Consider the following 15,469-nt stretch of genomic DNA (forward strand, 5'->3'; position numbering starts at 1 on the left):
ATTAGTTTCTATTTCCAAAGTTAATTTTAAGTAATTTACTTTTGAATTTCATGCTCCCTATGACCTATAAATAGGGATGCATTCTACTTGTAAAAACCATATTGAAATTACATACTTGTTAAGGGTTTTCCTTAATTTGCTAGTCTCTTTGAGCTAGTTTGGGTCTTGCAAGTTGCTTGCAAAACTTATTAGATTTATCAACTAGGATTCTTCCTCCTACTTGTGGCACCTTGGCCTTTTCTTCTTTCTCTTCTGTAATTCAAAGGTGATAGGTTTAATATACCTATATTGTTGGGTTCATTAGATTTAGAGGTGGGTAATAGTAATTCAATTTTTCTACCTTTTTGTGATTCAAAGGTGGTAGGTTTGATATACCTACTGTTGTTGGGTTCAAATAGGTTGGGTTGGGTTGCTTAGAAGATTTCCATAATTCTTTCTTTTGGTGTAATTCAAAGGTGTTGAGTTTGATATGCTCAATGTTGTTGAGTTCATCCAAGATTGAAGATTGGATGAACTAGATCATCAAGGAACGATCTTAATCAACGGGTAACCGTTGCTATCACCCTCTCTCTAAAGCTCTTAGAGGATGGAAGAATGAAAATGGAAGCGATAAGGAAATGGTGAAGGGATAGTCCCTATTATATAAAATGGGGACCGTTAGATTTGCGTCAAGTGGTAAAATCTGGCGAGGAGAAAGAAAATCAATAGGAAAGGTGAGATGTGATGACTGATGGATGTGACCGACGGATGGATGATGCGATGTGACGTCAATGCAAAAACTAGAGGCATGCCACCCAAACAACAGTGGCATGTCGCCCAAGCGATGACGCCACGCCAACCAAGCCAGCGGTGACACACCGCCAACCAGCAGAGCGTGCCGCCCGATGGCGGCTTGCTGCCCCAGCCTACCACGCGCCATAGGCTAGTCTACCACGCGCATAGGGCTATCACGTAGACCGCACACAGAGATTGTGCCTTGCGCCTCGCATGGGTAGGACGAGTGCATAGTGCACATGTCCTATGTTGGCCATGTGCACGCTCATGCATGCGAGGCGTGAAGCCCCCGCAAGCGAGATTCTTTGCGCTGGTGTGCCCATGAGATTTTCTGCCTTTTTCTTTATTTTTCCCTAAAATCTTTTTATTTAATTTTTAAAAATATAATTTTGCCTATGAGAAATATAAAATAAATAATTTTGATAATTATTTAACTAAATAAAATACAAAATTAAAATATTAAATACAAAATGTATTCGAAAATTTAAATTACAAAATATTAAGAAGTTTAAACGACCTTAGGGCCCGAATAAATAGGAGTTCTGTTACAAATTAAGCACGAAAGTTTTTGGGGTGTTATAGACACTTTCTTTTTCTTACACACTTCTTCCTTGATGTGTTGGCTATTCTTCAAGTTCCGTGTATTTTTGTCTTATGACACAAATCAAGCCAAAAGGCTAAATCAGGGCTCCTCAGGGGATTTCCTTCTTCACATGGAAGGTTTCTCTCATGATTCTTCACCCAAATGTTTTATTATGCTCCCAAACTATTTTCTTGCCTTTTATGATATAGTCCTAGGCTCAAAAAGCATTCTTGGGTCTAGAAAATTCAGTTTCCTCTATTGAAGAAAAACTCTTAAGGAATTTTGCTCTCTGAATCTCATTATTTTCACTCTGTTTTACTTTAAACTTGGTATTTGAACCTAAATTATGTCTCTAATCGCATGCATACATACAATAATACATATTACTACTCAAGATAAGCTCAGGGGAGAGTCAAATTATCATAAAAAATTGGAAAAAATGAGACCAAACCCGAGAGGCATGCACATGAAGGATAGTTTTGACTTTTTGGGCTTTTTTTTGCCATAAGTGGGCGAAATGATTCCTGATGAAGCCCAAACAAAAATAATGTGATAGCTGCCTACTTAAGGAACATGTGAAGCATAGATTTGCCTAAAAAATTAAGAATTGGGCAATTTATAGAGTTTTGAAGTAAGGGTTTGGGCATGAGCCTAACTTTAAGGCATTTTAGACCTTTCGGGCTTTAAGTGGACCTTAGAAAATGTAGTCATTTTGAGCCCAAATTTGGTTAATAAGTAGCTGAAACTACAATAAGTAACTGAAGTAAAATGGGCCAAAAGCTCATAAGAATCGAGTGAGTTATGGCTGTTTGAAATGAAGGCACGTGCATGGAATGCAATTTCTGGCTTTGTGGGTTTAGCTAGGCCTAAAGTGGCCCACACATCGCGAATGGAGCCCAAATTTTGTGTGGAATCTCGTAAAAAAGGATAGGAAGATGTATGGCATCTAGATAAGGATTGAAGACTCTAGAATAACTTAAAGACTAAGTAAAGGATGAGATAAGGATAAGAATGAAACTTGAGGATGTTTAAATGGCCAATCACATTTTACCACCTCTCCTACATTTATCAACTTGCATGAACATCCTTCCCCTATAATATGGGTGTGGGAAGAAGGAAAAAGCATTCTAGAGTTGAGAGAGTAAGATTAGAGAGAGAAAGAGAAAAATAAAAAGAGAGCAAATGGGAAGAAACTCAATAAAAGTGAGGGAAGTTGATGGAATTCAAGAGTTCCTCCTTGAGGAAAGTCTATTGAATTATGAGAGAGAGAAAGAAAGAGAGAAAGGAAGAAGGAAAGAAAAAAAAGAAAGAAGAGAAAAGGAGAGTGAAAGCTCACAGCCAACCAAGGGAGAACCCACAGGCTTAAGGTGAGTTTTCTCTTTCATTTTAATTTTATTTCTCTTGAAACTTTGAGGATGATTTTAAGTGGTATGTGTAGTATTTATGTGGTTAGATATTTCTCACAAACAGCTCAGAACTCTACTAGATTTTTAAGAGTAAAAGCTTAGAAATTAAGTTGAGACTCTGTCAGAGTTAAAGCAGCATATCCTACAAGGTATGTAGTTTCAAGTTTTTTTTTCAAGGAAATCAATGTACCAATTATGAGGATTTTTTTGAGTGTAAAATAATGAGAATTTTAAGGGGATATGCCGCCAAAATTTTTGTAGGAATTTGAGGAAAATATAAGGGGAGAATCTGCTCCAATAAAAAGAGAAAATTGAAGTATTTTTAAGGGAAGACTTTGACGGAGTGATTAGAGAAAATTGACAAAAATATAGGGGGAGACTGTATTAGAATAGAGAGAGCTTAAATTGATTGCATCAGACTTGGGGTAAATGGATGTTATAGCATATAGCACTAATATTTTTTGACACATGTTTAATGAAATACATTTATGGTTTTTATGAAATGTAAAAGCATCGTATAATACAGCGATTGTTGCCTGCTATGTGATCTGACATGTTTGAGATTTATGTACACTGTACTTGCTATGGGATCTGGTACAAATGTACGATACATTGTACCTGTTGTGTGATCAGGTACAGTTGTACGAGAAATCTATGTATCCTGTGTTTACTACGTGATTTGGTACAAGATGGTTTTTGATAGGGTTTTAAAAATATGGCAAATTTTTTCACTAATGTGTGTGATGATGCTATATATTGTACGTCTTTAGTTATGTGTCATAATATCTACTTATTGGAATAGTGTATTTAACTCTCCTATTATTTTTAAGATAGTGAGGATTTTGCTTCAAAATAGTAAGTGATACGAAAGAGAAGTTGAAAAGTTAGATTCTGAGATTAGGTTTTCGGTTTGTACTTTAGTATTGTATGAAAAGAAACATTTTAGAGCCTCATATATATGCATATGATGTACATGTTTCAAGTGATATAACACTTATGCGCACACTGTATAATAATTAAATTAATTTTTATTATTTAATTTTATATGAATTGTAAGTGTGCTACAGATCTGCAAGAAAGGGTGTAGGATGCGATAAGTGGTATCAGAGCATAGTTCTAGGACACATCCCTTGAATTCGAGGCTTAGGGTTACATGGAACCTAGGATAGTGTAGTGGAACTTAGAATGAATATAATATAACATAGTAGGAACTTTCGTTTGATCCTAAAGTGTCATAATGAAGGTAATAGTAAGTAAGGAGAAAGCCTACATACGAAGGTCTAGACCAAACAGAATGTTGAAAGACTCACATACAATGAAAGATGTAGACTCTTATTTTAGAACTCACGGATTTCTTTAAGATGTAAGGAATAACGAATATATGGATGAACATTTCGAGAAGTGATGAAGAGTCCTATATGATTGAACCTTGAGATTTAAAAGAGTTTCCCTCACTAAAGAATTTACAAAGTGAGACAAGTGTATATGCTCTTATGGTGAGAGTTGGAATGAAACAAGATATGTTGGGAGATAAAAGATTATGAGTAAACATCCTATTAATAGTATTGTGGTCAGGCATTGTTATGACTTGGAAGAATGAATGTTACAGATCCTAATATCATGTGAATAAAACATGTGTTTTAGAGGATATGATGTATTTTTGTTAATCGAAGAAATACTAGCAATTAGGAAAGAATGTTGTTACCCCATTACTAAGGACTAGTTCAAACTATGAAAGTGTACAACATTACTCAAAGGATTACCCTTCCATTCAAGTAGAGAATAAGTCGAGAACCTAACAAGAGGTGTATTACCACCGATTTGAGGATTTTAAGCAAACCATGTTCCTAAAATAGCTTCTTGAATAAAGTGAAATTACACCCTTGAACCTTCAAGATGAGATAGACAAGTATTATTAGAGAATAACAACCAGTAGTGGTCCAAATATCAAAACCAACTTCCCATTTCTAAGTTGAAGTAAATGATTAGGCATTACTCATGGTTCTACCTAACTTGGACTTGTATGTTTGTTAGATATCTTGAGTGAATACAAGCAAGTGAACAAGGTAAAATAGAGGAGACCACATTACAAACTAAATATTTGCTAGTCGTGCCTTAGAGTTATCATTTAAAATCTTTTGGAGTTCATAGTACTTAACCTTAGAGAGACATAATCAACTATTAAGTGCAACAAATCTTAGCAAGACCCTTGGTGGACCAAACCACTGAAAGATCCCAATAAGTCCGATAATAAGGAATTCCATGCATAAAGACCTTTGAAGAACTTGATCAATGATTGAGAATTTTGGAGTCACCCTTACTGGATACACTTGAGGATAACAGTATATTCTAATACCAAGTGCAGACGAATTTCTAAAACCACCCATATGTTTTTGGAAGTAAAAAAAGAGATGTCCTATTTTAGAAGTATATAAGAGTCTTAGAAAATGATAAGCCTGGGAATGAGGTTCCAAAAGAAATCAAGAAATCATGATCAAATCCTAATAGCCTTGTAAGGAGAGAATAGACTTTGATAAGTTGAGGATCCATGCCACTTAACCAGAAAGAGTAAGTGGCTAGGATATCAAGTCATTGAGGAAGGAGAAAAGATCTTGATTTAGAAGAATACAAATATATACATGATGTTAAGGCCCCAAGAAAGCAATTAAGCACTATAAAGTTTACTATATTGTTATAAAGATTTTTGTATTTGATTAATTTAATGGTTAAAGACTCTATGAGCACTTGACCAATTATCGAGCTATTATTTAGAGACCACCTAAACATCACTATATTTGAGGATAGTAGTATAGACCCCTATGAGAAGTTATGTAAGAGAAATAATTCGATGAGAGGCAACTTCCTAATGAATGAACTTTTATCTTTGGAAGTTAGAAAATAAATAACCAACCTTAGAGTACTTATGGCCCTTAAAGTTAAAGTAATAGAAACATTAAAAAGGTCAAGATTTTAGTACGCGAAGATAAACAAGTTGCTCGAGGCAAACTAGTGGATATGATGCATAAGAATAAGATATGAAGGACAAACTACCCTCATGGTAATTTAAATTTGGATGACCAAATTCCTTTTAGAGAGAGGATATAATAGCCCAGATTTTCTGTGGTCTGAACTCTTGTGTTTGGTACGGTTGATTAAAGTGGGTATATGTATGAAGGAAGATTTAATAAGGTTATGAACTAAGAAAAAATGATGAGATTCGGGTAACTGAAATCCATTAAGAAGAGTTTTTCCCTTAATAAGGGAAAATTGAGTTTTTAGGATTGGGAATGCCTCTAAAGGCTAGATTGAGATTTTAAAGGGCAAGAAAAAGTTTTAGAAAAGTGAAAAAAAAACATTAAAAATTATGAAAGAAATTCCCCAAGAGAGGGAGAGAAATCCCTTGAGTAACATAAAGTGACCTTTAGTGCTTAAAACACTTCCTAGGCCCAAGATTTATGGAATTTTGGGATAAATTTGAAGAGACCTTAGATGCATATGGTTAAATGAGGTTTAAGGAAAATAAAGACGTGTAGAAGAAACAGTGAGAGAAAATACAAGGAATCGAAACCTTAGTTCAATAGTTCTGGAGATAGCTCTAATTTGACCCTTTTAACTTAATTTATGTCCCGAGACTAAAATACTTGGTACTTGAGTCTCTCATTTGGCTAAGGACTAGCCACGATATTAGGGAAGAAGTATGTGGAAAGAACAAAATGTCTATAGAAGCAAATTTGGGAGATATGAGGTCAAACCCGTGAGGCTTGCACATGAAGGATAATTTTGACCTTTTAGGATTTTTTGTGCCATTATGGAACCAATGGACCCAGATGAAGCCCAGACAAAAACAATTTGATAGTTTCCTAGTGAAGAACATATGAAGCACAAGTTTTCCAAAAATATTAAGAATGGATTATGGAGTTTTGAAGTAAGGGTATGGGCATGAGCCTAGCTTTGTGCCTGATTTAGACCTTTCGTGCCTTACGTGGTTAGATGGGCCAAATGTGGTCATTTGGAGCCCACATTTGGTTGGTATGTAGCTAAAACTACGATGAGTAGGTGATGGTAAAGTGACAAAAATATCATAAGAATTAAGGGACTTACGGCTGTTTAAAGTGAAGGCATGTGCATAGAGTGCAGCTTTGAGCCTTATGGGTTTAGGTGGGCCTAAGGTAGCCTAAAAAATTTTGAATGGAGCCCAAATTTCATATCCAAGCTCTTGAACGGTGGATAAGACAGCCCGATAAAATTAGAATACTCTAGAATTACTTAAAAGCTAAAGAAAGGAAGAGAGAAGAATAAGGATGAAGTTTAAAGAGGTTTAAGTGGCCAATCACATTTTGTCACCTCTCCCATGCTTATCAACTTGCATGGACATCCATCCCTATAAATAAGGGTGTGGGAAGAAGGGAAAAGCATTATGGAGTTGAAAGAAAGCAAGGTTAGAGAGAGAAAGAGAAGAGGAAAAAAGAGAGCAAAAGGAAGAAACCCAATAAATGTGGGGGAAGTTGATGAAAATTGGGAGTTTTTCCTTAAGAAAACTCTACCCAAATTGTGAGAGGAAGAGTGATGTGGGAGGGTATGGGAAGGATCAAATCTACTCCTAAAACCTACTAAACGTATGCAATATTGAAACTATAACCACCTTGAATTAAACCCCTCCCTTTAATTAAATCTACAATCCTAAAGGAAAGTAAGAATAAAGACTAGGGAAATAAAACAATGAAAGAAAAAATTCTACAAACTTACTGATAAGTTGTCCCCACTCTTTGGCTCAACAAGACTTCTAAAATCTCCTATTTCCTAAAGAACTTGAAAAAGTTAATTTTAGCAAAAATGCTAAAAGAAGAAAATTCAAAACTCTCAAAAATTCTCTCAAATTTACTCTTAAAGGGTGTGTTTACATCATAGAGACAAAGATCTATTTATAGCCTTTCTCGGGCAATCTAAATGAGTACAAAATCTTAAGATAATTTAATAAAATAATATCCTAGATAAAATTATATCTTAATCTAGGATAAATACATAATAAAATAATTATTCTATCCCATATAAATTAATTAAATAATCTTAAAGGATAGAAATACGATAAATATTTATTAAAATAAAACCAAATTTATCCCATGTGAAATCCATATAAAGCACATGTGGAAACTAATTTTTAAACATGAGTAATTTGAAAAGTGGATCCCAAGCCTTTTTAAAAAAAATTAAAGTAATAAAATAAATAATATTAGATAATTTAAAAAGGGAAAAAAGGGGATCGGCCAATCCATGTGGGTTGCGCAGGAGAAGGGCCACAAGAGTCATGGGCTAATGGGCTTGGGCTGTTTGAGGGGCTGTCCGCGTGGGGTACGCGCGAGTGGGTGCTCATGTGCACGATCTATACAGGCACACATGCGTGTTCGTGGACCATGCGAGTTGGGCCTCATGTCTAGCACACGTGTTGGCCTCCTTGGTCATGTGAGGGTCTACAAGTCTCTTCACCGAGAAAGTTGTCTATCTAATTTTTTTGCAGGGCATAAGGTCTCCTTGACTGCTTCATCACAGGACCAGGGAACACTGGCGAAGGTCTAGGCCAAGTATCCTGCATGTGCATTGCAACAAATGTGTACCCTATGGGTACCCAAACCCAAACTACATTGGGGCTTTCTTCTTGGGTTAGGATTGTAAGACCGATCTATTCCTTAATGGTGAGGCCCATTACCTTTTAGGTTTCTAGCACCTTCTGGTGTCATTTCTTCAAAGGCTAGTAACTCTGTTTGGTAGATTCTGCCTTGCTGTTTAATACTTGGCCAAGAATAGCGTAGTTCGGAATATTGTTACCTTGCAATTGCTTTCTTTCATTTCCTGAAAGTTCACGTACACTTGTTCACTTCTTGCATTTATTTGGTTTAGATGTGTTTTCAGCGGGTATCACATCATCCCCTCTTCTTTGAGACATTCGTCCTTGAATCTACAGAGACTATAAACTTTTCATCTAAGGTTAATGAGGACAGAGGATTTACCAAACATTTGGCTAGGTACTCAGTTCATTTTTGAATGAAGAAGCAACTTTGGTCTAGATCCAGATTATGGTCTTTCTTCTCCAATCTCTTAGCGAACTCTTCCTACTACCTTTTAATTTTTAGTTGATCCTCATAAACATCCCTTCTTGATAAAGGTGTTAAAACATGGGTGTGGTTACCCATTCGGATAGAGTACTAATTCCTTTTGCTGGCATGGCATCACAGTCATAATGCTAGAGCCTTCCTAGCAACAGGTGTCTGCTTGTACGGGAACATCTCATCTGTGTAGTCACCAATAGAGAATGGGACACATACCTACTGGGTGATGTCGATCTCTTTGTTGTCATTGCTACTTGTAGGGATTAGGGTGCTATTTGCACAATAATCCTACCGAATCCATTAGCAAAGTGCTAGCAACATTAACACAACTGCCTCCGTGAAATATCACACCACAAACCTTCCCATTGACTAGGCATCTGGAGTGGAAAATAGTCTCTCTTTAATTGTTACCTTCAGGCATAACCTGTATGTTTAGTGCTTGTTGAGCCATAAATACATCTCCCTATATTGGTCGAGCTATACTCTTTGCATCCATTAATTACATCTTCCTACTCATCACTACTTTTATGGTCACTGGCGATATCTCCATCATCTTGGATAATCATGGCACACTAATTAGGACATTAAGATGTAACATGCCTCACTCCTAAGCACTTGAAACATTTAACAATGCTTTGGCAGGTGGCTGGTGCCTAATTAACTGTTGGATTGCCAGCAAGTTGTCTTTCGTTACCATCGTCCACTTTCTTAGCTTCATCCCTTTGAGTCCATCTTTGGTTTCCCTGGGGAGCATTACTAACATACCCCTAATTAATTCCTCTACTCTTCAATTGCCTTTCAATGTTGGTGCCTTATGCACTATCTCATCCAGGTCAACATAGTTTTGGAGTTCAAGGATGTTGGTGATATCCTTATTAAAACCCTCCAAGAATCGAGCCATGGTGGCTTCTAGCCGTTCATCAAATCGGGCCCTAATCATCGTTATTTTAATTTTTTTTATAGTATTTTTCCACCGACTTAGAACCCTGAGTTAGGTGTTGCAATCTCAGGTTCATATCCCTATCGAAATGAGCAGGCACAAATCACTTCCTCATGATGGATCTCAATTCTTGTCATATGGTGATAGTTAAGTCTCCATCTCATTCTCAAAGAAGAGTTAATTGATCCCACCATACTGTGGCATAGTCGGTAAACTCACGGGTGGCCAACTTGAGCTTTTTCTCTTCACTATAATTGCAATAGCTAAAAATATGACCGACCTTCCGTTCTCGCTCAAGGAAGGCTTTGGGGTCATTCTTCCCTTAAAAGGCTGGTATCTGGAACTTAAAGTTATGGAGGTCTCTGTCCACCTCTTCGCAACGGCCTCCCCGCCTATCACAAACATCATTACCATACGATCCTATCTCGTCATGCACTATTTGGCGTTGGGTGCAACTGCAGTGCTCACCTCACTCCTGGCTATCCATATAGGTAGCCATGTTTCTCAATTGGACACTTAATTGGGTGAACATCTCCATGACTCTTTCTTCTAAGGTGGCTGGTTGGCTGTTGGTGCTTTGGTGAGACATTATGAAGTTCCTACAAAGACAAAAATTAGTGAAAATAATATATCTCCCTCACCTTCGCTCGTGTTTACTTGTAATCCCTTGATTGACAACTTTGTCTTCCGAATTGAGCGTTCAGAATTAGAATCACTTGAATCGGGTCTGCACATTAGTCCTTATGACACAGCAAGGAACCCTAAAGAATTCTAATTTCTATAGAAGCTCAGAAACAAGCACACAGAAAAAGAAATGTTGTGCCCTTTGTGTGTTAAGCAACTAGTTGTTACTAGTTGCTTAATTATGTAACGAAACAATCGTAAAATAAAGAAAACATAAACGTATATCACAAAGAATGACAATTCGAACAGATGCGTAGGGATCTGATCAATCTCGATGGATATAATCGGTAGGTGTATCTACTTACACTATCCCCAATTTATCAGCTATGCTCTACGATCGATCAATTTTTTTATGTAATGTCGATGCAGATTATAGAAATGTAATTTGAAAATTAAATGTGGATAGTATGCGGAATGAAAACAAAGGTTTTCACTCACACCAGTTAGGCAACGTACTTTGCCTTTGATTTCTCAAAGGATTTCTAGTCACCAATTAAAGGCTATTCTATTTTTGTGATGCAAAATGCAAACAATGTGCCAAATGCCTTATGCGGTGCAACTTGGGTATTTTTGATATTTTTTGTACATAATTGTTTCTCATTAATAACATGAACTACTTGAATTGAACGGATATATATGAATTCAAGCAGGATGCAATAGGAATAAACAATCAAATAAATTTGACTGCTAATTTAAAAAACAAAATGCTAAAGCAAATAAACGTAGATTTGGGTTTCTAGGAGCCAAAGCTCTGGTACCATATTAAGTGGGAGGGTATCAGAAGGATCAAATCTACTCTTAAAACCCACTCAGTGTATGCAATACTGAAACTATAAGGAAGGGAAAAATACCACGGACTTACCGATAAGTTGATCCCCGCTCTTTGGCTCAACAAGACTTCTAAAGATTCCTACTTCCTGAAGAACTTGAAGAAGCTAATTTTAACAAAAATACTAAAAGAAGAAAAGCCGAAGCTCTCAAGAATGCTCTCATATTTATTCTCAAAGGGTGTGTTTACATCCTAGGAGCAAAGGTCTATTTATACCTTTCCCCGGACAATCTAGATGAGTACAAAATCTTAAGATAATTTAATAAAATAATACCCTAAATAACATTTTATCTTAATCTAGGATAAATACATAATAAAATAATTATTCTATCCTAAATAAATTACTTAAATAATTCTGATGGATAGAATTACAATAAAATATTAATTAAAATAAATACATATTTATCCAATGTAAAATTCACATAAAACATGTGGAAATTAATTTTAAAACATGGATAATTTAAAAAGTGGGTCCCAAGAATTTTTTTAAAATAATTAAATAAATAAATATTAAATAATTTAAAAGAGGAAAAGGGGGCCAGTCGATTTGAGCTACCTGGATGGGTCGAGTCAACCGGTCCGTGCAGGTTGTGTAGGAGAAGCCCCACGAGAATTACGGGCTGGTGGGCTTTAGCCATTCAAGGGCAAGTCCGTCTGGGGTGCTTGAGTTCGGCCCATTGGGCCTGCGTGCCCAGTCGGCTCCACACGGGCCTAGAGGACCCCGTGGGTAGGTGCTCTTGGGCGTGTGTGTGGTATGTGTGGGATGGACTGCATCTCTAGCACATGTGTGGGCCTCTTTGCTTGCGTGTGGCCTACAGGTCTCTGCACCAAGAAAGTTGCCTGTCTCCGATTTTCCTACAAGGCATAAGGTCGCCTTGACTGCTTCACCATGGGACTAAGGAACCTGGCAAAGGTGTGTGTCAAATGTCCTTCACATGCATTGCAACATATATATACCCTATGAGTACCCAAACCCAAACTACATTTGGACTTTCTTCTTGTGTCGGGCTTCTCAGACCGAACCGTTCCTTAGCAGTAAAGCCCGTTACCCTTCAGGTTTTTGGCACCTTCTGGTGTCATTTCTTCCTAGACCGGGAACTCATTTGGTGGATTCAACCTTGGAATATTGGTACTTCGCAATTATTTTCTTTCATTTCCTGAAAGTTTATCTACACTTGCTCACTTCTTGCACTCCTCTAGTTTAGGTGTGTTTTTAGTGGGTATCACATCAAAGAGAGAGGAAGGAAGAAGCAAAGGACAAAAACAAAGAAAGAAGAGAAAAGGAGAGCGAAAGCTCATAGCCAACCCAAGGAGAACTTGTGGGCTTAAGGTGAGTTTATTCTTTCATTTTAATTTTATTTCTCTTGAAACTTTGAGGATGATTTTTAATTGATATTAGTAGTATTTATGAAGTTAGATATTGCTAAAATAAATCCTAGAAATCTGTTTGATTTTCGAGAGAGAAAGCTTAGAAATTAATTCGAGACTCTGTCAGAAGTAAAGTAGCATGTCTTACAAGGTATGTAGTTTCAAGTTTCTTTTTAAGAAAATCAATTTACCTATCATAAGGATAGTTTTGAGTGTAAAATATGATAATTTCTAAGAGGAGATGCAGCCAAAAGTTTAGTAGGAAATTGAGAAAAATATAAGGGGAGACTTTGTCAAAATAGAGAAAGCTTAAATTGATTGCATCAAACTCGAGGTAAGTGAATGTTATGGCATCTAGGCCTAGTATGTTTTAACACATGTTTTATGAAAATAATTTACGATTTTTATGAAATATAAAAGCATTGTATAATGTAGTGATTGGTGTATGCTGTGTGATCTGGGATGTATAAGATCTAGGTTCACTACACTTACTGTGTGATCTGGTACCTGTATGTACAATACACTATACTTGCTGTGTGATCTGGTACACGTGTAAGATATCTTGTGTTTGCTGTATGATATGCTATAGGATGGTTTTTTATATAGTTTTAAAAATATGGCAAATGTGTTTCACTAATGTGTGTGATGATACTATATATTGCATGTACTTAGTTATTAGTCATAATATTTGTTTATTAGGATAATGTATCTCACTCCCCCATTATGTTTTAGATAATGAGGATTCTGCTGCAAAATAGTAAGTGATATGGAAAAGAAGTTGAGAAGTTAGAATTTGAGATTAGGTTATTAGTTTGTATTTTTATATTGTAAGAAAAAAATTTAGGGCCTCGTATATATGTATCTAATGTACATGCTTCAAGGGATGTAATGCTTCTGTGTACTCTATATATTGATGAAAGTTATTTTTTATTATTTAATTAAGTGTAAGTGTAAGTGTGCTCTGGACACACTCCGCGGGGGGGAGGGGGGGTAGCAACACAATATCGACTAGGTACCCAACTCCAACAGATCCCCCACTTCATTAATTGGGCTCACTGCAAAGCCCAAGAATCACAATGACAATCCACACCTATCATAGATCCCCTAACTCATCACTTAGGTTCATTGTGTACATTATGTAGATCCCCTTACTCATTGTCTAGGGTCACTACACTAGCCTGACATGTTATAGGTGGGAGCCAAGCACCTTCCCCATGATAGACAGTGCACGTTCAAAACAAAATCCATCATTAATATTACATTATCACAATCTCAATAAAATCACCACATATTTTACTCAAAATCATCATCAATAATATACCACAATGTGTGTATATATACATGTACTGAAATACATAAAAAATTATGTATGTCATGATATCATAATATCTACTTAACCCGGGTCCAATGCAATTCATTTAACCTCTCTCCATTATGGCAGAGTCTCCCCTTATAAATACTTTACTTTTCTCTTTTTCCTTGGGTATAGTCTCCCCTTATAATTTCCTCAATTTCCTTATAGAACACACTACTTTAACTCTAGCAGAGTCCTAATTTAATTTCTAAGCTTTTTCACTAAATATTTGGTAGATTCTTAGGATGTTTTTGAGTACTTTCTTAAGTCCATGGGTTCTTTTTTTTTTGGTTGTGAGCTTTCCATCCCATTTTCTTTTTTTTCTTTAGTTTTCTTTCTTCCCTTTTTCCTTCGTCTCTCTTTTTCTCACAATTTAGGTAAAGTTTCCTTAAGGAAAAACTCCCAAATTCTCTTAAAATCCCTCACTTTTCTCATGGATTACTCACCCTTCTCTCTTTCTCTCTCTTCTTTTTCTTTTCTTTCTCTCTCTTCTTTTTCTTTTCTTTCTCTCTCTTCTTTTTCTTCTCTTTCTCTCTTTACTCTTACTTTTTCTTGGCTGTAGAATGATTTTCCCTCCTTCCCTCCCCCTTATTGGTAGGAGAAAGGGATAGGTGGTAAATCATGATTAGCCACTTAAACCACCTCAAGCTTCATCCTTATCCTTATCTCTTCCTTTCCTTAGCCTTTAGTAATTCTAGAGAATTATATTCTTATATAAAATCTTCCACGCCTCATCCTCCTTACAGGAGTTCCCATCAAAATTTGGGCTCCATTAAAGCTAATTTGGGCCTTAGGCCTGCCTAAACCCATAAGGCCCATAATCGCATACCATGCACATGCCTTCACTTCAAATAGCTATAGCTCCCTTGATTTTTATGAGTTTTTGACCCATTTTACCTTCATTTGCTCGTCATAGTTTCACTTACTGACTAATTTTGGGTTCATTAGGACCACATTTGGCCCATTAAAGTTCTCCTAAGACCTGAAAGGTCCAAACCACAAGCAAAGTAGGCCTATGTCTATACCCTTACTTCAAAACTCCATAACTTGCTTAATTTTTATTCTTTTTAGGCAACCTTATGCTTCACATGTTTCACAAGTAGGCAGCTATCATATGGTGTTGGTTTAGGCTTCATACGAGTCCATTTGGCCCATTTGTAGGCCAAAGAGGCCCAAAAGTTTAAAATTGTCCTTCATGTGCATGCTTGACGTAGGGTGGAGTGTGCTTAGTCCACAAATCAAAATAACTCGATCTTGAATCTACTATATTCAGCAATTCAAAACTTAATTACCTAAGATAACACCTCGCTATTGAAATGACAGTTGATTAAGCAAAAACTTATCAAATTAACTTGGAAAAATAAGAAGAATAGAGAAGGATGCCACAACTTACCCAATAAGTCAATCCCCATCCTCTGCTCAATGAA

General features: G+C 36.4%; 1 long non-coding RNA gene across 1 annotated transcript; it reads left to right on the plus strand.

Moving 5' to 3' along the window:
• The first annotated feature begins 2,446 nt into the window (after positions 1 to 2,446).
• On the plus strand, positions 2,447 to 12,651 carry LOC148251274 (uncharacterized). The gene is made up of 2 exons (XR_015814141.1): positions 2,447 to 2,724; positions 12,526 to 12,651. It is a non-coding gene; the product is annotated as an uncharacterized LOC148251274 (long non-coding RNA).
• The last annotated feature ends 2,818 nt before the right edge of the window (positions 12,652 to 15,469 follow it).

Source organism: Carica papaya, chromosome 8 (genome assembly GCF_054855325.1).
Source record: "Carica papaya isolate Zhongbai chromosome 8, ASM5485532v1, whole genome shotgun sequence".
NCBI classification, from domain to species: domain Eukaryota; kingdom Viridiplantae; phylum Streptophyta; class Magnoliopsida; order Brassicales; family Caricaceae; genus Carica; species Carica papaya.